The sequence below is a fragment of the Protomyctophum parallelum genome (assembly GCF_964188405.1).
Source record: "Protomyctophum parallelum genome assembly, chromosome: 14".
NCBI classification, from domain to species: Eukaryota; Metazoa; Chordata; class Actinopteri; order Myctophiformes; family Myctophidae; genus Protomyctophum; species Protomyctophum parallelum.
This window is the reverse complement of record NC_139709.1, coordinates 42,169,210-42,194,241: the sequence shown is the minus strand read 5'-3', so window position 1 is coordinate 42,194,241 and position 25,032 is coordinate 42,169,210. Positions and strand designations below refer to the sequence as shown.

Genomic DNA, 25,032 nt, shown 5'->3' with positions numbered 1-25,032 from the left:
GTACCATTGAGAGATGCAGGAGTTTGATGCATTCAGGTAACATTTAAACAACGTTTAACACATTTGCAGCAGTGCACAGTATGGCATTTAATGGTGTAATGGTATGTCTGTACTGTCCCACCTAGCTGCAATTTGCAACTCTAGATTTTTTTATAATGGGATGAATCTAGAGTTGCAATACCCTCCATTGACTCCCCACTCATCCAATTTCACCACACTCAAACTCACCAACATTGCAGCTGTAGTCCAAGCTTGAATTATCCTCTTTCAATCTGCCAAGCTTGTTTTTCATAAAAGTCCACCGTAGACATGTTATGAAGTACTTTCTGTCAAGAAATTCTGTGCAAGTGATTATTTTTGCTGGAGTTTGGAAGCACTCGTCGTAAGTCACTGGCCCTGCTGTACCACCTGTTTCGAATTTGCACATAATGCAGGAGGCAGCAGCGCGACCCGTTAAAGAAAACGAGTGCTTCCAAACTGCAACACTTAAAAAAAGAATCACCTGCAGAGGATATTTTAAATGGTGCATTTATATAGCGCGTTTATCCAAGGCACTTTACAAAGATTGTGCATTACATTCACCCATTCAAACACACATTCATACACCAATTGCGGCGGAAGCCATGCAAGGTACCAAGTACCAACCAGCACATCGGGAGCAATTTGGGGTTCAGTGTCTTGCCCAAGGACACTTCGACATGTAGATAGGTGGAGCCGGGATTCGAACCGCCGACCCATGGATCATTGGACGACCTGCTCTACCTCCTGAGCCACATGTCTTGACAGAAAGTAGCTCATAACATGACTACGGGGGATTTTTATGAAAAACAAGCTTGGCAGATTGAAAGAGGATAATTCAAGCTGCAATGTTGGTGAGTTTAACGTAGTTTAAGACAAGCAGATCGCAAATGCAAATTGGATGTGTGGGGAGTCAATGGAGGGTATTGCAACTCTAGATTCATCCCATTATAAAAAATCTAGAGTTGCAAATTGTGGCTACTGTCCCACCATGACATATACAGACTCTGTATGTCATGGTGGGACAGTACACATACTTCATCATGGCTTCATCATCTCACAGCCTTTGTCACAGTTTAAAAAAGAATGTGTGTAAACTGCCTATATAAAGCTGAAATATAATTACTTCGAGTTGCTCTGTAGTCTGTGTAGGGCTATATACACTGTTCATTTCACTCTAAATAGGCCCAATTCAGTCTGCATATAAAAGTAAAACTGATGACAAAATGTTGAACAATTAGGTGAAAGAAAGAAGTATGCAAAAAGAACAAGGGTTTTTAGCTTAATTAGTTTATTGCTCGCATTTTGGACGTTATTAAGTTACTGCGGGGTGATGAATGGACACAACCGAGGCGAGTGTAGCCGAGCGAATCCGAAAATCCTAGTGTGCTCAACCTGTGTATGTGTGTGTGCGTGCGTGTGCGCGGGCGCCAGAGCAACGGGAGAAGCGTGACTGGGGAAAGAGAGAGAGAGAGCGAGAGAGAGAGAGGAACCAACCAACTCCTGCCTGGCTTCTACAGCGCTCTCCGGGAGAGTAATATGCGAGCGAGTGTGTGTGTTCGAAAGAAACTGTGAACAGCGTGGTGGAAAATAAATCGACTCAACAAATATTTAGTTGTCTCGTCTGATAGACAGACCAGGCAACAACAGCAACAAACAAGAAAATAAAGCCGTTCCTTCCTTCCAGCGAGAGTCGGGAGCTGCCTGCCGGGAATAGAACTACTGTGTAGTTGAAGAGACACGACCCTGCCTGGCCGTGAGTGTACCCGACCGTACAGTACCCGGGATTGTACCTCCTACCTACCGCGTGCTCCTCCGTCTCGCACTGGACAGGACTGGACTCGTATCTTTTATTTGTTCCCCTACGTTTTCTCTCGTCTCGTCGGGTTGGGTTTTGAACTATTTTTATTTTTTATTTGAAAGTGGATTTTTCTTCCCACGCTGCACGCCGAAGACGGAACTACTAAACGAAGTGCCGTGAGAGAAAGAAGGAGCAGAGAAATGCTAACGGCGGCCACGGAGTGCCGGGGATTCAGTAAGTAATGTCGTTATCTCCGTCTGTCTGTCCCCACATTGAACTTGAAGCGTTCACTCCGCAGTACGACGGTGTCGCTTGCCGACAAGACAACTGCCGACCGTAAAAGGTACTTACACAAGGATGATACGGTCACCGTCGTCGGACGACGGGGTATACGCAAAGACTAGCTCGACAAGCTCGTAGATTTAAGAACTGTTCTTTTCGGCAAGCGACACGGCGTCGTGCTATACTCCGAAATATGAGAAGGAATTAGTTTTCTCGTTTAGTACAACTCTTTGGGAAGCGACGCGATTTTTGCGCATGCTTTTGCACATGTCTAAATATTGTGTACAAATAAAGAAGAAAAGGGTCAGCGCTGGGCATTTCATGGGCTGACCAAAGCAGCATGGGTTGTTCAGCTCATCATCACACAGCCAGCCACGCATGCAGTTTGTTGCCTGTTTGTTGAATACTGTTAATGTGCAAATGAGAGCAAGACCCTGCTAGAAGTAGTCACACTGAAATGAATGCAAAGCGTGGTGTTTTCTGTCACAGTAAGCAGGCACAGCTTCTACTGTAGGAAGAAAAGCGCCCCCTTTTCTAGATACGTGCACATAAACGGTGGATTAACATGGGCAGTGAATGCATAAACATTTTTGTTAAAAACAATATTGAGTGGTCTTATGGCTGGAGCGTTTTATTCCCGCAGAGCAGAGGAAACCCGCTATAATATTCTCTGTGAAAAGTACTGCCCCTGTGGTCTGGTCTGGTCAGGATCCGTGGTTATGTGTATGGGCTTGTGGGCGCTACAAGCTCGTCATGGGATTTGTTGTAATTGCTGTATATAATAACGATATAGCGTGTATTTTACTGGCCTAATGTAATTATGTAATTGTATTCCTCCAGTGAGTGTAGCAGTAGCAGCAGCTCTAGGTCAGTCTTAGTTTCGGGTGAGCTGGAGTGCGTGTGTGACTGCCTGAGCACCCCTAATAAAGACAAGGGCCCCATTGTTTTTCACTGTTTATTGATACCTATCACATCAACTGGTGTGTGTGTGTGTGTGTGTGTGACTGTGTGTGTGTGTGTGTGTGTGTGTGTGTGTGTGTGTGTGTGTGTGTGTGTGTGTGTGTGTGTGTGTGTCACTGTGTGTGTCACTGTGGGCCCATGTCATGTTTGTGTCATCACTAAATCACTATCCCTGCAGTAGGGCTGCAGAGAGACAGGTTCGACACCACACACACCAATCTGTTTTCTGCAGTTGAAACAAGGCAAGGCTTTGAAAATGTGAACCATTAGTGAATGAAAATTTTAACATATGTTTTTGTGTCACACTGCACCGCTTCCTGACATAGAATAACGTAAAGCTTTAACAAGATTAAAAATCAGGGAGCGTGTCTTCACTGAGGCTATATCTCGGGAGAGGTTTTCAGCATTGCATCAGTGCAGCTGCAGCCTTCTGTGGGTTTATTTAAAGAACAGATTGGAGACCAGTTCTGCTGGGTGCTGTTGAGTGACACTGTGAGGTAGTCTAACCCTCCGGCACCACCACCCACCGTCCATACATGACACAGATTATATAGCCATTGTCCACAGCACTGTGGACAGCCCTAACTGTGAACCAAACTATAACGGGAATGACAGAGAACAGTATTAGTTTCTTGGAATTGCATCAGAGGCTTTATGCAATTCCGTACTGCATGTTAAGGTTGCACGCCTTATTCGCATTCTTACTAGTTGCCCATTAAATGACTGAGGTTTTCCCTTTTGCCAGACATTATCCAGTATTCTAATTTCTATAGACTACTATTGTTCGAGAAGGCCTCTGATAAATTCCCTACTAAAAGTGTCAGTCAGTGGGTAAGGTGTTTAGATTATTTACATCAGTGGTGGGCACCTTTGATGATGGACAGGGCCACTATAGTTCCACACTCACTCCAGAGGGCCACATTGCATATTACTGTCGTATCAAAAAATTGCAGATTTGAGCTTGTAGCTTGTTTTGAGCTTGTAGATCAGCTATTTTTGCTATTTTAATTGAAATCCTGATTTTGTTTTTGCTATTTTTGAATTGGAATCCTGAAAAGTAACATTTCTATTTAATTTCAAATGCCTTTAATTATAGTTATGTTAACTTTATGAACTAAATACATTACATGTACATTACCTACATACATTAGGCATAAAAATAGAACTAGAAAAAGTGCCCCTCGTGGCACAGGTCTCCACCAGGGCACAGGTCTCCACCAGGCCATGTCAGGTTGTGGCCTCCTGGTGGCGCTATAATAGGCCAATGTGAAAAGTGTGTAATTTGTTCTTACATGGCAATTGGATGATTTGAGTCATTTTGTTCTAAAAATGTGTTTTTCAAAAATCCACCTGTTGGTGGCAGTGTGGCACTATAACAGGTCAATATGAAAAGGGTGGGATATATTCCTCAGCCTAGTAGGAAAGTGCGTGAAAGATTTCACGTAAATTGCACGCTGCGTTCATTTGGGGCAGAGGTTCATCGTTGGCATCTAGGGAGTGTGTGTGTGTGCAAAGTTTGGCATCAATCGGGTTAACGGTGCCGGAGATTAGCTGGTAACGGACGGACACACACACACGGACGGACACACATACGGACGGAGTGCAAAACATACTCTCCCCATGCCTTCGGCCTGGTGGAGAGTCAATAACAGTTTAATACTACTCATTAAGCTACTAATTTAGACCGAAGTAATTAAAGCGAATCATGTTTGCAACTTTGCATGTTTGGAATTGTAACGACTGAAAATACTATATCAAATATTTGGATATAAACCTGAGGGCCACATTAAGTGAAGCTGGGGGCCGCCAGTTGCCCATGTATGGTTTACCTCAATGTGTAGAATACTGTAATTAGAATATGGGTGCTTATTCTGTTGCAGAAGCCATGTGTTTCATTTCATTACATTAGGCACTAGGTGATGCTCTCTCCTGGTGCTCTCTGGAATTGGGCCAAAACATTTCTACCTCACCTATTTTCTGCATCTTTGCTTTTTTCTTTGTTGTTGTAGGCTACACATTTGATCTCTGACTTAAACCCATGCATGTTATTGTTAAAGGTCACATTTGTTACTGAAGATGCAGGACATTTCCATGCTAGATCTGTTTATGTTTGGGACCTTTACTGAATAGGCAGATAACAGTTATAATTCATTCAGTTAAGAAGAAAATTAAATGAAATAAATTTTCAATTCATCAGCGGTATTTTAGACCTGAGCCAGTTGAAGTCAGTGAAATTGTTCAGGCTATAATGAGTATGACTTATTCCACTTAATCCACACTGTTCCCAAGGGAGGACTGAATGTCCCAGAATGCATCTCCTCCTCCCTGTCATCTTTTCTCACTCGCCAAGAGGGTCAGCAGTCTAGCCAATCTCTCCGTTGGGCATGTTTTTGAATACAATGAGGGGAAATGGTGCAGTCATTTGCCAGGGTATTTCCCTAGCTAGCTATACATGCAATCCCCAACCTCCTGCAGAAACACACTACAGCTACCATTAATTAACTGTCTTTTCTTTGTTGTTTCACCTGTAGCGTTGTTTGATGTTAATTAAGCTTGAATTTGCTTCATGTATGGCCTCAGAATCCAGACTATGATATCTTAATGGCTATTGTTGAGACTAAAGGCCTATTCATAGTCTGGATTTTCGGTGGTGAGGTGACCACCGCTCCGGTGGTGAGCTGACCACCGGAGCTGAAATAACGTTGAGCGGTGGTGAGTAAAAACAGAGAGAAGGGCTGGAGCGGTGGTGGTGGTTTGCTCTTCACTGCGGCTCGTGACGTCATGTTGTAGTTCGGTGGTCACCCCACCACCGTAAATCCAGACTATGTATGAGCCTTAACAATACCAGGCTCACTAGCTTACTTGTAACTTTCTTAGTGGCTCTGTTTTGTCTAGCTGAGCTTAGTCTGTATCCCAGTGGACTCTGGTTCCTGCCCTCATAGTCATGGTTGAACAGACGTGCCATAGCCAAAAGTAAGCCAAGTGGACGATTGGGATTTGGATTGCTTCCTCCATTGCTCCGTGCAAATCGATCGATTGACCCTCTCACCTGTTTCGTTGTACTCTTGAATGAGCAAGAGAGGATACAGAGATACCACCCTGGCCTTCTGCATTACTATGACAAAAAATATTTCCATGGTTTGAAAAATCAGAAATACCACCCTGGCCTTCTGCATTACTATGACAAAAATATTAGAAAAATAATTCTAATCCACTGTTATGGCAGTCAAATTCCATCAAAGTCAACGTGGAGCAATTCTTTTAAAGGTCAACCCCCCCCCCCCCCTCCAATATTACTGTTGTCAGCTTGTCAATATTTTTTTCAGTCCAATATACAAAGAGCAGATGGGTATCAGTCTAGGTATGTCAAGCCATTTTCTGATTGGCTTAATTTCAACATGATGTGTTTGTGTGCAGCAGGCCATGTCCATCACCCTCTCCTCACCACTTCTAGTTCTAAAGTTCTAAAATGGCTCAGTGAGTACACAGTGAAATCTTCAGTGAGTAGACACTACACAGTGAAATCTTCAGTGTTAGTCCTGGACGCGATACATCTGAAAAATGCATCAGCACAACTACGGAGCCCTGGATTGGCCAGTGTTCAAAGAATATTGTGTGCCGATACCTTTAGCCGAATTTATTTATTTGTAATTGTAACTCAAAGAGTGTACAAATGTAACCAAATAGCATTAACCATGTAAATCCTATATACCGCTAGTTGACTTGGCACGAAATCTCGACACTGATTACGTGACATGTTGTGAGCTTATAGATCTGTATTTTTACATAATGTTTGTTCGCCTATTATGACATGCCCAATGAGGACAATAGCGTTGATGTGGTTAATTATTTCTGAGAGTTAAATTAACAGTGAGGACTTTACAATGTAACAGCGACAGAGGCTGGTCCATTAGTCTCCACACGGATCTATATGTGTTTGCATAGTTGCATACGTGTCTGTGTAGGGTATTTCCTAGGAAGCCCAGGCTGGGGCTGTCAGCCAGAGCATCTGCCTTAGCTTCCTCATTTGCTGGTTGCTCCCTGGCAGGGTGATTGGCACTGTTAAAGAGCCTCAGCCCTCTGTGGCCACACGTTGAAAAAACCACTCGGCACAAACCTCTCCCAGCTGATGCTTTCTCATGGTTTCCATATGGGCAAAATCTGGGTAATTTCAGGGCCCTGGAGTTCTAATGAGAGGTTTTGCCCATAGTGTGTTGGTCTGTGGTGGGCGGGATCAACGTTTCTGGGCTTTATGAGGGATTATAAGTGCTCCGAGACGCCTTGCTGGCCCACTGTCAGGGCGTTGGCACAGAGGAGCCCAGAACTATTTTATTTAATCGGGCAAACTGTTTTGAACGATGGCGCTCTGGGGCATGGCAGATAAAGACTAAAGAGGCCAGACTTTAACCAAAGTTTGAATCAAAGGCTGCAGATTGGGTAAGCTACTGAAGGCCACATCCATCGGATAGAGGACACTGCTTGAAAGAAAGAACTGACACACATATACGCTAGTTGAAGACATTATGTTTTTCCATTCAGTTCTGAATATAATACATCTCACTTAGTTTGTCAAGTAGGATGCCTTAGGCAGCTGCTATTGGCCTATTCAGCATCCCATCCCCACTTAAAGACAAGGCGCTCTCAGTAACACGCATGGTGGATTTTTAACAATGCCTGTTTCTTAATGTCGGCAGCGCAGAGGGAGGGGTGATTTAGTACACTGTCGACGAGGGTAATGCAGGAGCAATTTGACTGCTGATTGAAACCAGCTCTCACATTTCAGAGTCCACTGGTGGCATTATAAACCATTTACACTGATGTTTTACAGGGTATCCCTGTATTTGGGGTAAGTGGAAACAGACACAGGATCCAAAAATGGCCTGAGCCACTCCCAGTGGCCTATTTTTAGCCATCTTTTATGTGTGATTTTTTTTCCACACTTTTCTTTTAAAGATTATGTTAACGCCTCCCAGTTAAACCAGTGATGGCAGTGAAAGGTCAAATTGTAGGTTAATCATAAGTCTGGTTTTCATTTTTGCTGAATGATCCCCCCCCCCCCCCCCCCCACACACACACACACACGTGTGCGTACACTCAGAAAGCCTAGAAAGAAAACATAAGCTGTTTTGCACATACGGTACTGTACTATTGTTCGGTTTTTTTCACCCTTTTTCTGGAGAACCGGAGTCAAAATCCTTGAGGCCTTGTTGTTGTATAAGTAATATTCATATAAATTAAGTCTGCATGACTCCGTGTGTTGTAAGCTGCTATTACTAGTTGGCAAGCCAAAAAGAGAACTCCTTGCTAATCTGGGCCTAAGAAAGATAATATGCCCCACTTTTACCCCAAAATGCCTCCTTATAGAAGGCCTTTTTCTGAATAATTTAACTTTATATGTAAATGCAAAGGTGGGCGTGGCAGTTTTCCCACGAAGGAGTGGTTGTAATGAAAAATAAATGTTAGCAATCAAATCCCACGGTTTCCCACGGGAGTTGAATTTCAAACTTTTAATACATGTTATTAGACACCTTTATGAACACACTGGTAAAGAAATTTCTTGGTAACGATTTAGTTCCCAGATTTTCATAGGTTTCCCTTACTACTTGTTTTTATCAGTACTAGTTAAAGATTTATTGCAAAATAACTATCCCCTTAATGTGCTGGAGCCAATATCATCAGGGTTACTATAATTAACCCATTGATGCCTGACTTTTGTTTGCATCAATCTCAGCTCTGTGTCAATTTGAACCACTTTCAACTCTGCGTCCCTATTTTTGACATGTCATTAGAGGTGAACATTTTCCAAGAACAATTTTTCCAAAATAATCTCAACGCATTCCAATGCAATGTGTTCACATTATGCTAACTATCCAGCAAAGCGAATAGATTAATTTTGGCATTATATCTGACAATAACACAGGGCAGTGCTTTAACAAGACATGAGTCCATGAAATCAGCCATAGCTTGCTGTACCTGATTGTGCACACAGGACATACAAACGTGGCACGCCTCCAGATTGCCTTTGCAAACAGGTAGCAAAATATGTGTTTGCACAAACATTTAACAAAAATATTTCTACAATAATAAAACATCATATATATAATATATATATATGATTAGCTGGTAGTCTTTGGCAGTGTTAATGAGCTGTGTAAAGTTTGTGTTGTATTTTGTCAAGGTTGGAAAGTTGTAGGCCTACTTTGTTTATCAGTCTGCAGTCAAATCTAAACTATTTCGCAGGAAATGGCCTTCTTGACGGTTTGAATAGGTTATCTGTATCATGCTTTTTGGCATGCATACGGTTATAACTTGGCAGCTGGATTAGATTTACAATGCTGCATACACAGTTCCATACTGTGGAGGGAGAAAATATGGCTCTGAGAATGAGAAGCTGTAGATTAGACAATAATGACAAAACATACAAATCACATGAGTGCAACAAATTAACACCTTGAACGGCAGGTAGGTGAAATGTATGACAAAAACAGATAAGAGCTTTGTTGTCTGTCGTTTGAACCGGAAGTAAAAATCGGCCATTCCGTGCCATGGTCACAGCTGTGTTCTGACGATCGGATCATTGTTATGGTTAGCGCGACCTTGATGTTTTATTAAGCTCCGAACATCATACTTTATCCCATTATGAGCCACTAAAGTCACTAAAGACCGCATGGACGTGAACAGAGGATTTTGGCGTGAACGTGAACAGAGGATTTTGGCTGTTTCTGCCATGAATGCTAGTGGTGGCTAGCGACGGAAGCTAAAATTAGGTAAAAATATTATTCTTAAAAATAATTTGTGCCATTGAAAAAACAAACGAAGTCATTGCAAAATATAGTCAAAAGACTAAAGACTGCAGTCCTGAATGAATATGTCCACCCAGGCACCAGCCATTATTTTTTAATAAGCTTAGCTGGCACCAATTCACAATTCTCTCTTGAAGGCACCACACCCTCAATGTATCCTCAACTTTACACCAACTGGCACTTAGCCCAAATTCAGTCCCTGCCAAATGGCATTACGTTTCTTTTGGGCCACAGAATAGCTTTACCACGGCGAGAAATGTAGGCTAACCTGACTATGATATTCTACACACATCAGTTAGCTCGTCATTAGTATGCAAGGCAAAGCCTGTAGTCAGATGTAGAAACTCTATTCATCTGCCTTTTTACCATCTCAGATGGGTCCCAGATGGCTTTGCATTCTTACCACGCATGGTATCTAATTAAAACTTTCGTTGGGCAAATGCACAAAAAGTACATTGTTTCACTTTCCCCAAGCCTTGTTTTATCATCTAAAACAAAGAGGTTTTTTTGTATTTTCTCTTTGTACTGTATTGAATTGTGTAAAAGGCAAGCACTCCCGCATTGAACGGTGCAGGCACGGGGTGGGTTTCATCCAACCACCACTTGTGCTCGCATGGTGAAACCTGTTACCTTTTTAGTGGATGGTAAGGTTACCCCCTGATGTTGTACAAGGAAACAACAGGAAGGTGCAACGCGCGTGTCAGGGCTCACCGCCCCGGCTGTGTTTTTGCCCTGTCAGCAGAAGTGAGTGGATGACGTGCTCTTTCATTTCAGACAGCCCCGGTTGGGGACAAATGGAGCAACGGCTCACTGGCCGGTGTCATTTGTTTTGCTTGTCATTGTCAACTCTATTCTATTCTGGGGTCTCTTCTAATTAGAACACACACAGGAGCACATGGATGCACGCACAAGCGTAACACACACACAACACACACACACACACACACACACACACACACACACACCCACACACAGATGAAAGGCTGCGCGCCCACACTGATGCAGATGATCATGTGAAGGTCAAACGGCAGACAGTCTTATCAGGGCGGACTTAAATGTCACACGATACACCACCATGCTTCAAAGAGGAGAATCTGTGACAAATTCATGTCGGTTATGTAGATTAAACATTGGGTGCGGTGAACAATACAGCACGGCGCGGATTGCTGCATTGCAAGAGAATGATTTAATGCCAGCAGGGCATGCAGGCACATGGTGGTCGCTAGTGCATCTGTCCATGGAGAATATCAGCCATGTTAGTTTTTTCTGGTCTTTTATCTTTTTTGCACAATTAAACCTACGCAGATTGCAAAGACAATCTTGGCAATTGCAAAGGTGAAAACAACAATTACAATGCTATATGCAGAAAATATGTTGTCTTCGTATTGTATGTCAGATACGGTCTTGTGTGGCTTGATGATGTTGTTCTCAGCTCACACGTTGCATCTCGTCTGACAGATAACAGCACTACAGCTTTTCTCTGTCTTTTTTCTTCCTCTTTCAGTTCCTTCCCTCAAGGGAGTCTCTGTCCAAGCCATTACCATGGCTCTGTTACAAATCACTGTTCTACAGGCCCATTGACAGTCAGAGCACGAGGAACTCAGGTGCAGAAAGTGGAACTGCCCATTAGGCTGGCTTCACGGTACCTGTACTACTTTGTCGAGCCAGTGCTTTTAGCCTATAGGAACAATATGTCCAGTTACTGACTTGATGTGTTGATTGTGGACTACTAGACCTGCTCTGCCCTGCAGAGGCAAACAGCAGCAACACCTTAACCGTTTCTCTGTCCACTCACTGACGATCATGATGTCACACGAATTGTGTTTGTCTTACCAATACCCATTATATACCCAATATGGCCTTAATTCCTGTTACTCAATTTCATGAGTTACGGGATGACGACTGACGATTGTAGATGCACTGAAAGAAAGCTAAAAGTGACTGGCAGCATTGCTTGCACTCGCCCCTGCCCCGCTGATGAGGCAGATGGAGGAGATTTTTAGGGAGTGGGTGGCGGGGTTCGTTGCCAGAGACGGGCGCAGATGACAGCTCTGCCTCCACAGGGGTCCACTACAGCTCAGGCTCCCAGAACACCCTCTGTCTTCCCCCTGACAGGGCCACCGTTCCATGACAGTCCATTAGTGTTGACAGCGTGTGACAAAAGGGGTTATGGTCAAGCAAGGAATGAATAGACAGGGAATAAAGAACAGCATGGCTGCGCCGCTTATTATGAATAATCATGTATTGTGGTTTTTGTCTCTGTAATTAATAGGCTAATTGTAGAATGGCTTGCCAGTGATATCAGAGCATGTCATTTCATTTAGTATACCTGCTTGATACTCAGACATAGTAATTGTAATTATTTTGACATAAAGGCCAAATTTAATAAACATATTTCTAAAAAGCCTCTCCAAAGTCTTTTAATGTTTGTTTAGAGAACTTTTAACGAACATAGAGTGGAAGCCAAGTCTATGGACTTTTAATGTTTTTTAGTGGTGCACCCACTCCTACAACCAGCAATGTCCGTGTTCACTTATGTGTTCACCTATGTATGTATGACTGAGTACCAGTAGGGGCGCTGTTTGCCAGAAACGGAGAGAGAGAGAGATAGTATTAGTGCTGCACTATAGAGCGTCACAGTCCCCTTTCAGAACGAGTGGCCCAGGAAATGAATCCCAATTAATTTTTCCCATAGGCTTTTCAGAAAGTATTTATTTAAAGACGTTTACACCGCGGACAAAGCTGACTCTTGTCGTGACCAATCATGACAACAAAAAAAAAAATTCGGGCCAAACAAATAATTAGAAAGTAGAAAAAACGGGAGGTTACAACACATTTTTTGTTGTTTTTCTTCTTTGTAATTATTTGTTTGGTCCAAAATATTGTGTGTGTTGTCATGATTTGTCACGACAAGAGTTGGCTTCGTACGACGCTTAAAAGGTCTTTAAATAAATACGTTTTGAAAAGCCTATGGAGAAAATGAATGGAGAATAATTTCCTGGGCCACTCGTCCTTCTGAAAGGGGGAGGGACTGCGACGCTCTATAGCCTGCTAATGAGAGAGAGAGAGAGGAGAGGGGGAGCTTTTTTTAAAGCTTTTTTACGCTTGCGTTGTCGCGGCCCTCTTGAGCAGACCTGTCGTTGATCCAGGCGACAACTTCTGCGTTAATCTCTGACCGTTTGGACCTTTAGCCTTTGTAATGCTTTTTGCGAGTCGTCTACTATCACTTCTGTGGAATCCCCCTGAGGATAAAATATGTTCTACTTCTACACTTTATTGCACTTCAAAGAATTAGACATATTATTTTGAAGTCACCCACTAATGGTTTACATACGGTCAAGAACTGAAGCTCAGTGATTCGTCAAAGGACCTCTGACCTTTAGATCTCCCAAATTGATGATGAATTATATGATCCACTCTATCCACTCCTGACCAATGACGTCGGAGATAACCACTACTCCCACTTGAAATTGCATTTCCATTCAGGAGTCTGGACCCTGCTAATGGCTCGTACACACTGCACGATATTTGCTCCGATTTTGCTGTCGGGGACCATTTTTGGCACTCGCCGACAAAACTCCCGGTCTGACACAAGATCGGGCTTTGATCGCCGAGGTTTTGCTCCCTGTGTGTGAAAGGCTCTGCGAGAAGATATAGCGCCGATAAAAGCGCTCACCGACGCCTTCCCGACATGCGTGTGTGTCGCATGCGTGTCGACAAGTTATAGTTGTAGGCTATCGCAAACATTTCTCCCTGTGTAGCCTGGCTATTCCTGTGTGTGTGGTGTGAACGGTCTCGTGCTTGTATCACGGCATCCTGCACGTGCGTGAGATGTCAAAATTAATTGGAATAAAAAACAAATGATGTAGCCTATATGTTTAGGGTCTGGATCGCATCTTGTGTGATGCCTAGTCGGCTATCAATCGTTTATTGTGAAAGCCACACAGATACAATGATTTTGTATTGCATGTTGCAACTATATTTTGATCAAAACGTCATGTAGGCTACGATCCAATTCTTCCTATTGCCTGACTCGACTTGAATCCCCTGCTGGGAACTGGATTCATTGGCAAGTTGTGTCTGGAATGTTGTTAAATGTTGTGATTCAATTAAAGCCAGAGACACATGACACCAATTGAAGGCAGGTGACTCAGATGAAGGTAAAGCAGGAATTCAGGATGAAAGAAGTCCTGGCTGTAAGAGGGTGCTGTTCCCACACTGTTTGGTCTAACAGATAGATGAAAAGATTTAGTGAGAATACTTGTAAGTTATTTGTCGCCAGCAGCTTTGTGACAGAAAAAAAGACAAAGCTAGAGATAATTATTTGTCCCTTTGAGAATGCTGAGGGAAAAAAAGTGTGTGTGTGCGTGCGTGCGTGCGCGAGACTGAATGTATGAGTGTGTGACTGACTGTATGTGTGTGCGTGTGTGTGTGTGTGTGTGTGTGAATGTATGAATGTGTGGTGGGGGGTGGGGCAATTTTGAAGCAAGTCTTAGGCTGTAATTATCCGTTAGTGATTGTAAACTAGTCTGATTTGAGGCATTTTGTTCCAGAAATGTGTTTTGCACAAAAATCCACCTGTTGGTGGCGTATAACTAACCTGACGCTGCCAGATGAGGGCGGTATTGGGTAACCATGTTCCCCAACACAGCAATCATCTGGGATCTCTCAGGCAGTTGAGCTGACAAAAATCCGTTCCGTACCAGACCAATCAGCGTGAGCTAAGGGCGGGATATGTGCGAAACCGGACGTGAAGCTATATAGACACGTCAATATGATTGGTTGTGTTTGCACGCCCACACGGTGATAGACAGACGGTCCCATCCAATCATCTACCAAGTATCTTGAAAAAAAGGAACAGCCCCGTCATCGAATTTGCTTCCGCGATCCCAGATCCCAATAAGCTGTGAAACAAATTTGTGTAGCAAGCTTCTTGGATCTGGCAGCGTCAGGTTAGCGTATAACAGGCCAATGTGAAAACGGTGGGATATATTCCTCTGCCTAGTAGGTACGTCTGTGAAAGATTTCACGTAAATTGACCTATAGCTTAACACCTCCCCAAACTGCTTTGGTCCAATCACAGCTAATCATAACATGGGTTAGACAAACGTCTCCACCAATAGTTTTCCTATAAAACATTGTTTTAAAAACTAAATGTCACACACATATTTTTCCAGTGCATATGGCAGGCTTTGTTGACGGATTTGGAAGAGATTTTGAAGATCTGGTTCCAAAAATGAACCAGTATTTTTAATGTGTAAAATCCATGATATTTTAATGGGAATGAATAAGCCCGGCTGGAAAGTGTCTAAGTGGGAGTGTCTAAGTGGGAGAGGGCGGGCTTAGCTAAAGGTGAATTGCACGCTGTGTTCATGATTTGAGGCTTTTTGTTCAAAACGGAAAGTGTTAACAAATAACAATGTTAGCCAATCAGGATGGAATATGAAATATTGGACAGATCTGTCTTGAGCACATGACTATAGAGATACTGTGTAACAATTTGCAGGAGTTTTGGACAGAATATGGAGGAGTAATATAAAAAAAAAAGTTTTACAAAAGTCAGCCTCCTAGTGGCGCTATAACAGGCCGTTCATCGTTGGCATCCAGGGAGTGTGTGTGCAGGGTTTGGCATCGACCGGGTTAACGGTGCCGGAGATTAGCTGTACATAGACGAACGGACGGACACACACACATACACACTAGAGAATAGAGATGCAACCGATCCGATATTATATCGGTATCGGCCTCCGATCCAGCTTAATTAATGTATCGGAGATCGGATTTGATGCCACAGATACACGCTCCGATACAGGAGGGGGACACGTGTTTAATGTTTACAGTCCGTCCTGCACAGACAGTGCAGTGAGCGAATCCAACCTCCAGTATGCAAACAGACTATAGAAAAATGCCCCACTAAGGTGCAATATGCAAGAGAATGGAATCACTTTAATACAGACTTAACAGTAATAAAAGTATAAAGTTTACCCGTCGTCGCACTGATCAGTCACGTCACTGCAGTTCAGTTGAGTGGTGGAGCCTATCATCTATAGCTGCGTTCTGACATTGTTGTTGATGAGATTGCTCTTGTAATCCATTCTTCTGCTATATATTTACTGCACACACATGCTGTTTAGCGCTATGTGATTCAATCTTTGTATCTTTATTATTGCCATTGAAAAAAATGCTGCTGTGACGACGATGATGATGATGATGAAGAATAAGCGCGTCGTCGTCGCGGTAAAATCCGTCTTTATATAATTGGCTCAGTTATCAAACCATGACATTGTTGTCAGAAGCTCAAACACTGATTCAGATTGTAAGTGTAGTGCAATTCTTAAGACAAAGAAGTTTGCAAACAAAACAAAAAAGTAGCATAAACACAACACCAGCGCAATAACAAACGTCCTGAGGTATTTTTTTTCTCCCCGAGTTCTGTCGGTAAGGCTCAAGGCTTTTGTCACATGATAGCACAGCTGATTCCCGGCATCGCATTAGGGGTAAAAAAGGTACCACGTGTATATAGCAATAATAATAATTACTATTATTATTATTATTATTATTATTATTATTATTAATAAACCATAGAATTAATTAACAGGTTACATGAAGGCATCACTTTAGGGGTAAAAATGTACCTTTGGTCCTTTGCACATAATAATAATCCATAGTATTAATTAACAGGTTGCCATTCCCTTAAGGTTTACAGGTTAAACACTTAACCATAAACATCCCCTCTTTGAATTTTTTTGTATTTATTTGTTTTGCTATGTAACCTACAGCAAATATCGGATCGGCAAATATCGGATATCGGGAAATTTCAAAATGAATATATCGGATCGGATCGGAATTGAAAAATCAGTATCGTTGCATCTCTAATACACACGGACGGACGGACACACACGGACGGAGTGCAAAACATACTCTCCCCATGCCTTCGGCCTGGTGGAGACAATAAACAAGTTTCAAGCTTGCAAGTCGTTGTGTGTGAGCTTGTAGATTGGCCAGCACAGGCAGTGTGATCAATTCAATTATGTGACTCAAGTATGATGATATTGTGTAAAACTCATATACAGTTGCAAATAAAATGGCACTTGTGTCAGTACTTTTTGTACAATCTAATCTGTCATAGCTGCCATCTAGTGGATCATTAGTTGATTGCACATTATAGACCGATGCAACTCACGCAGGGACTCTGTAAGGACTGAAAATAACCTTGCGTTTTGTGTGTGTTTGACTCCCCTCCGCAAGGCAAAAACGGACTGTCGTGGTCTTAAGATTACAGTACTGGCAATGATTCTAAAACAACAGGCATCAAACAGTGTTCCAAATTCGCAGTCGCACACACATAGTCGCACGCACGCACGCACACACGCACGCACGAACGCACACACACACACACACACACACACACACACACACACACACACACACACACACACACACACACACACACACACACACACACACACACACAGCCACAGCCACCTGCACAGAGTAATATATTTCAATAGATTTAGGAGGGGTCCCTTCCTTTCATTATGCTGTTTGTTAATTAAGTCAGGAAATTCATCAGCCCACAATCGGTGGTGACATAGGGAGCTGGGTTTAGTCAACAACGTTTTTTAATATCTGAGAAAGGTCCTCACCACATCCCTGTATGTGTTCTTTCATTGGTATTAGGGATGCACCGATCCGATACTCGTATCGGAGATCGGCGCCGATCCAGGCTAAAATTCTAGATCGGGTATCGGATCGGTGGCCGATCCATTATCCGATCCGATCCGATAATTATGTGTAATTACAGTATGAAAACAACTCTACCTCCTCTGTGACACAGCAGTGTAGTATTGATAGTATAACATGTGGAATGCAGCCAGGCTAGCCTGCGCACACATTAACCTGGTCTAATTGTTGCACAGTTATTTAATAAATAATTCGGTGCATTTATATCTGTGTTTGTTACATTTTGTTTTACAAAGTTGGGAAAGTAATGTTTAAGTCAAGCCTTGATGTTGCCTTACACAAAATAATGATTCCAGACTCCACACAGTGAGGCATACAGCTTAATAGGTTATTACGTTTCTTTGTGGGGGGTATCGGATCGGTACTCTGTATCGGCAGATACTGGACCCCCATGTATCGAAATCGGTATCGAATGCCAAAAAGCCGGATCGGTGCATCCCTAATTGGTATTAAACATTGCCAATAGTTCCCTTTTCCCTGTCATTTTTGTGAACACCATCCTGGTGAAAATGCACATTTGCACTGTTCCTTTCCATGTGTTTTCTTTCAATGATCGTTACATATAAGGCCAATACATTTCAAATGGGACATGGTGGAAAGAAAAGTCTTCCTCCCATTCTGCTTGGATGTGGTACATTTCGGCTTTTCCTTGTTTAACTTCACAATTTCCTATGATGTTGGTTTGTGCAATACACAACTCCCCAAACCAGTTTTTGATTAAAAACAGCTATTTTCACAGAAAAAGCAAAAGGTTTGCATTTGGTTTGTTTGTATTGTGACCAGTGAGCCGAGTGGGCTCCAGATAGACAGATTACACAGAGCTGGTCCCATCAGTTGGCTGTCAGTATCATGGTCAGTTTCAAGGTGATATTCACCTCAAACTGCTTTACCATTTCACTTATGTCATATTGCATAAATAATACCTCCTCTCATTAAGTAGACTACCCATCAGCCAATTCTCACTAGTGTCCTAATAGCCTTTTGTCTGAATAAAATACTTGCAATGTGAAGGGAAAAGTGTTCTACTGGAAATAAGCTCAAGTTGTTGGACCTAATGTTTCTACTACTCCAGTCCATTCTCCTACTGTATTCAACTACTGTATAGGATGCATGCCCCAGATCCTTCCTTCACTGGAATGGAAATCCAGTGACCTCAATGAAAAGTTGTTCTAGACTCTATATATGGACTATGATAATATAAATTATAAGACTTGGTTGCACAACATTACCAAACAAAATAAGTAATTTTCAAGGTTAGGCAGTGAAGCAGAGCTATAACATTATGGAATATTCCGAACTGCAGAAAGAAAGTAATATAATATTGCGATTTTGAGGTAATATTGTGGTTTCAGTAAGATTAGGGGGAATTAATTTGCCTGCCTGCATGTTGTAATAAATATAACATATCATTATGTAGCTTGGATGAAAGCTTATTTCCGTCTTCAGCATATAATACAGATGCAGCTTCTTTCCGTACGTGGTTTTGTGTTCTCAGACACAATAGACTAGGGATGCACCGAAAGGGAAATTCTTGGCCAAAACCGAATACCGAATATAGGAAACAGTTGGCCGAAAACCGAATACCGAATATGAATATGAAAAAGATATATAATATATATATATATATATATATATATTCCTACCATTGCTGTCATGGCCATACCTTAAAGCTACCTGATTTATGGCAAAAGAAATGGTTATGAAAAATAATCACTATTCACCTCTTTTGAATGCATTAATTGCATACACTATTCGGTGATATATTTTCTGCCTATTTGGGCCGAAACCGAATAGGCTGAAAATGCTTTTTTTTGCCATTTTCTGCCGAATATTTTCTGCGGCCGAATATTCGGTGCATCACTACAATAGACATTGCATAACATGAACATACTGTAGTGTAACACACATTCACACCACCACAATGAATGTCGTTTCTGGTGAAAACAAGGTTTTTCAACGGCCAACAGCAGGCGCTGTGATACTCGTGGTCGGGTTTTTTCACCACCGACGGAGAGAACAACAACCGGTCAAGGCACCACACACAGCATGTTGTCATTGTAACATCCGGTTACGGATATTTGGCTCTTCAAAATTAGGGTTGCGCGCGATAAAACATTGGCATAGATAGATTAATTCATCCTGGCGGTCAAACAATGCAGCACAAACAGAATGATGGCACTCTGGCCCTAGCTGTAAGAAAACAAGCCATACAAACAGCAATCCTTGTCCTTGTTAGGCTACAATTAATTCTTACATACCGCACTGTGTGGTCTCTTGGCATAGACTCCCATCAGCCTTCACAAAAAGCAGCATGATGTTTTCTATTCACTATTCGAGCCAGACTATCTCTTGTATATGAAAATATAAATATTAAGGGTATATAATATTGCTAGACACTAGAGAAGTGCTTAAATGTTCTCTTGAGGGAATAGAGACGGACCTTCAAGCAGTAGTACCACTTGTTGTGTCAAACCAGACACACAATCTAAACATCCCTCCGGAGCAGGGAGACCAAATACAACCACTACTGTATAAGTTATATTGTATTAACATACTCTACCATACAGATCTGACAAATTGATTGATTGAATACTTGAAGACAGAAATGCAAACTAAAATTGTTTAAATAGCCAATCTACAAGCTCCTAACGTGTCGATGTAGATCGGCTATTTTTGCCATTAATTTATTTTTAATCATTATTATTTAAAAAAGATCTCCATGGCAAAAATGTTTAGGCAGGAGTGGAGGAGATTTTAATAGGAAACAGTTTTCGCGGGTGGGAGTGTATAGAATTTCTGCCGGAACAGGTGAGATTAGTATTTTAAATCATGCGATTGTGGGCACAGGGCAGGATTGGAAAAGAAAAGGGATGTGCATGGCAAGAAAAAAGAAAAGGAATGTGCATGGCTTCAGTTAATGCCATTCAAATAATCTTCAAAGCTTAAATATAGCATCTACTTTATGTCCACTACTCTTATACCTGGTGAGTGTCCAGACATTCTTCCCTCCATCACCACTCCATTGTTTTTTGGCCTACCAGGAGGAGTCAAGAGGACCCTGTGGACACAGCAAGGTGAGATACATGCCACCGCTCCTCTAAGAGGACAATGATTCATGAGGCTAGCTCCCTCGTCCCTGGGGCTGGGGACGAATAGCTGGCATTATCTGCAGCAAATGGGTTTGAAAATGCTCTTGGCCAGGTCGGCAAAGGCACTGATTTATGGCTCAAGATGCGGTGAGCAGTTAGAACCACTTGTCCAGTATGGACATGGGTGCCCCCCACCCTCAAACACACAATAAATGTCCCCACTCCCCACCATCTCTGCATCCTTGGTTCAAATATTCTGAGCATGTACATGCAACGGCGAAAGGAAACCGAGGGATACATTTATGATGCCAATTGCCAAAGTTGTGCACTGAGGAAAGTAGTCTATTGTTTTAACCCGTCAAGCACAAGGATAAGCAATTTTCTCAGCTTTATCTTTCTTTGTCACGTAAGTATAGGCCTATACATATATACAGTATGTGAGGTTTATCCTTGAAATGAAGTGTATGAGTACAGGAAATAAAAAATGATTCTGTTCTTTTTAATCTTGGAAACGAAGAGAATAGACTTCACTTTCAAGTAGTATATTTAAGCTCTTTTGGATATCTACCGTAGGTCTTAAAGACTACAGATTGATTTGGCTTTTTCTTCTTGCTCTGTAATCGCCACTTTACTTTTTTTAAACTTTGTATCCTTCTAGTCGTCGTATATGCTACTGCTCTCAAACTAAAACAATTTCCGACTACTTTTGTTGATATATTGCCACACTAGATTTAAAGTGTTTCTAGGCTAGCACTTTGGGCACTTGAGACTGTCTGGATTAATTCAAAGTTTCCAGCCATTATCCTGACAAACAACTTGAACAAACAGGTATTCAAGATTGTCCTCGTCAATACATAGGCTGGCAAATGGCAATGTCAAACCACCTGAAGCTTGAACCTCAAGGAGGCATCACCATCTGTGTTAAATCAACAAGGATTACTAACTGACAGAACGTAAATGATAATAACAACATTGTGACCGACATGTTTTCACATCAAGCATGCCCTTTCCTTCGATTGTTTTCTTCTTCTTCTCCCGCAGAGAGAATGGGAGTGCAGCGACTGGCACAAACAGGGGGGTGGGAAAGTCAGACTACAAACAAGGGTTGCACAAACCGGATCTGACTTACTTTGTGGAGCGTTTCAAATGTAAACTGACAGGGAATGTTTTAGGCCAACATCACCTGCTTCCAGTATTGCAGGGCTGGCCCCATTAGAAAATACCCCAGTTGCATCTCTCTCACCCATTGTTATATAAGATCCACATGAAGACTGAGAAGAAGCTGGTCTGGCTGCCTCTCCAAGGAGTCCTGTGGAACTTGCTACAAGACCATCAGCAGCTCTGGATGTTTAATGAATAGCATCTGAAAAGACAATCTGTCTCTAAAGGTCCTCACATGGTGTCCATAGGGCTGTCACGGTCATGACATTTTTCTTGATGATTAATTATCATACAAACAATTGTGATTAACAATTTAATTGTGGTTTGGCAATGAACATTAGAATATAACAATTGCATTTCTATCTGACTTTATGGTTTTATAAATAAAAATTGCACAAGGCAAATATGATACAAGATAGGTGGGCACTAGGGACACCATGGATGTGAACATGCACGGTACATCATTAATATCATCATGACATCATCATTTTTCGACAGCGGTCGAGATCATGGATTTCACAATGCCACGCCAGACTTCCCCGTCCTTCATTGCCATCCCCAGCTCTTGCTTACTGATGCATTTGTCCCTAGCGATGACATCAGGGAACGACAGTTTCCTACCTCTGGTCTGCTTTGAGGCAGGATTCCAGAGAAGAAGGGGCAGTGGCAGTGGCCAGAAAACAGTGTTCTTCTGGATCGGACTAGTGAAGAAACACAGGGAAGGTTGCCGTATATTAGATTAGTTGGTGGCTCTTCCAAGAGAGATTTTGCGCTCTCATTAGAAGGCGGGCCGTTTCTCCAATTTCTTTGAAAGTGTCCATGTCTCGGAGACATAGATTAGAATCGGCTCGACGGTCGTCCTAAATATTTTTTACTTACTAAGCTGGGGCGACCAGATCTTATCCATGTCATTGCAGGCTAAGTCCCATTACTACAAGTATTTGAACCCAAATACTTGTAGTCATCAACCTGTTTCAGAGGAGTGTGTTTTGATAACGTGGTTATTGTTGGATTTGCATATATTTACGTATTCAGTTAAATTGTCTCGTGCAGATAAAGACCAACACAGTTGGAGGCCTGCTCAAGAGACTGAAGGAAAGCCTGAGCGTACTCTAATGATTGACTGATAAGCGCAGCAATGTCATCAGCGAAGTCAGTATCCGTTTAGGTCAGACTTATATATATATCAGACTTATTTTAATTCTATCCATCAACTTCTTGTTTATGCCCCAAAATTACTGGATACAAGTTTTGTAGCAAATTGTAGACATTTTTTAAATATTAGACCATAATTGTCCAATATTTAAGAATGTTCTAATCATGTTTCCTTTCTTTACTTAAAAAAACATTTTCCAAATATATATATATTTATATATATATATATATATATATATATTAACATTTTGGACAAAATAACCAATTTTACATCAAGGTGCCCAGATGTCCCTAGTGCCCCTAGTGTTACCGGCAAATAAGTTAAATACCAACAAAGAAATTAGTGACAACTACCAATAATCAAAATAAAGAATGTACTAATGCCAAAATAGGCCATATTTAATAATTTTATACTCAACATTTGTTTTAAAAGAATAGTGTAAATAGAAGATCTACAACTTCACAGTATTGTGAGTTTGTAGATGTGCTATTTCCAATATTAAATGTTTGAAATTGTATGAACATTGTTCAACCTGGAAACGATTATGCTAAACTAATTGCGATGATCTCAAATAATTTGCGATCAGGCGATTATAGTAATTACTGACAGGCATATAGATGTCCATGCTGAACCCTATCTCTCAACCTCTCTGTCCTCATGCGTTCATGTCAGAACTTCACCTTTCCCTGGCTGGATGTTAATGTTTCTTAACTGGTGTGTACTTACAAGTGGATTATTTCAAAGGCTACGTGTCAGACAGATCTTTATCTAGCGGCTTGGCAGCTTGACTCGGGACTCGCACAGCTTCCTGTCTGTGCATGTTGATTAGCTTGTTTTCCTAAACCCCCCCTTTCTTTGCTTTGCTGCGCAGTCTTCTGTGCTAACCCACCTCATGTGATTTTGGCTTAGTCAGATAACTCGCAGGGAATGTTTAATCCTTTCCATCATGTGTGGGCCAAGCTAATTGATTTGAAAGGGAGTGCAACAGAGATATTAATATATTTAGGGAAAAAAGCAGATTCAGTGTAATTGTAATTCACAACTTCTTCTTTTCTTTTGCATGGCAAGGGAATCTGCAGAGGAATTCCTGAAGTAGTAAGACATTAATTAAGGCCCTGCATGACAGCATTATTATGATTTTTTTTAATATACGGTATTGTTGTTTAAAAAAAAAAAAAAAGTCACATACTTGAAATATGATCCTTAAACATTTTGTAGAAACAAAAAGTCCGTCCCCAGGGGTGCCTAGGGTACATTGTTGGAAGGTGACTTGGCCTGTGGGCCCATGGTATTTGGGAGAGTTAAATAATAGATTTTGTTAAGGCTCCATCAGAGAAGTTTTGGGACAGTACTATGGTGTACAAACAAAGTATCTATTTAACATAGCAGATCATTATTATGAAGGACGCTGTTAATAATATCGTGAAAACAAAATGAACTGAAATGCATTTTTGTTCAACTGTTCAGGAGCAATCTCCCTATCCAAATAGAGTTTCTGAATTGTCTCTTTTTGGCAACAAGTTGTTTGACATTTGAGCAATAAAAATGAGCTTATGTTGCTGGTAAAGCTTGATAAAATTGTGAAAGTGGAGATTGAAAAGAAGTTGGCATTGAAAAGTACACCAGCAGATGGAGCAAGAAAAGGTGAAGTTGCAGAGCTATGAACTTGATTTGATCAGGAGTGGGAGGATAGCAATGGATGGTACTGTGGAGGTGGGTGGTGTCTCATTTTGCACTGAGCAGCCCCCCCCCCCCAAAAAAATGGTTTGATATTCTTCTGGGTAATTTGCATTATAATAACCTACCAGTAGGTTATTATTTCGATTTTAGAAAGTGATCACAGTTCTATTTTAATTCAATTTGCATGTTAATTGTTCATGATGAGTAAAATAAACAATGAATGAATATATGAATATGAATCACTGAAGTTAAATTAATTATTATTATATTGTTGAGTTAGATTTTGGAACCGGGGACGGGTTGGGACCCGATTTCTGTTGACTGATAAAAATCTAATTT

The 25,032-nt window shown here is 41.7% G+C and overlaps 1 protein-coding gene across 6 annotated transcripts in view; it reads left to right on the top strand.

Moving 5' to 3' along the window:
• The first annotated feature begins 1,512 nt into the window (after window positions 1-1,512).
• ptprfb (protein tyrosine phosphatase receptor type Fb) overlaps window positions 1,513-25,032 on the top strand; it is a 197,943-nt gene continuing 174,423 nt past the window's right edge. For all 6 annotated transcript variants that reach the window (XM_083783083.1, XM_083783084.1, XM_083783087.1 and 3 more), the window contains exon 1: window positions 1,513-2,053. The gene's annotated coding sequence lies outside the window, so the exon portion shown is untranslated. The remainder of the gene's footprint in view (window positions 2,054-25,032) is intronic.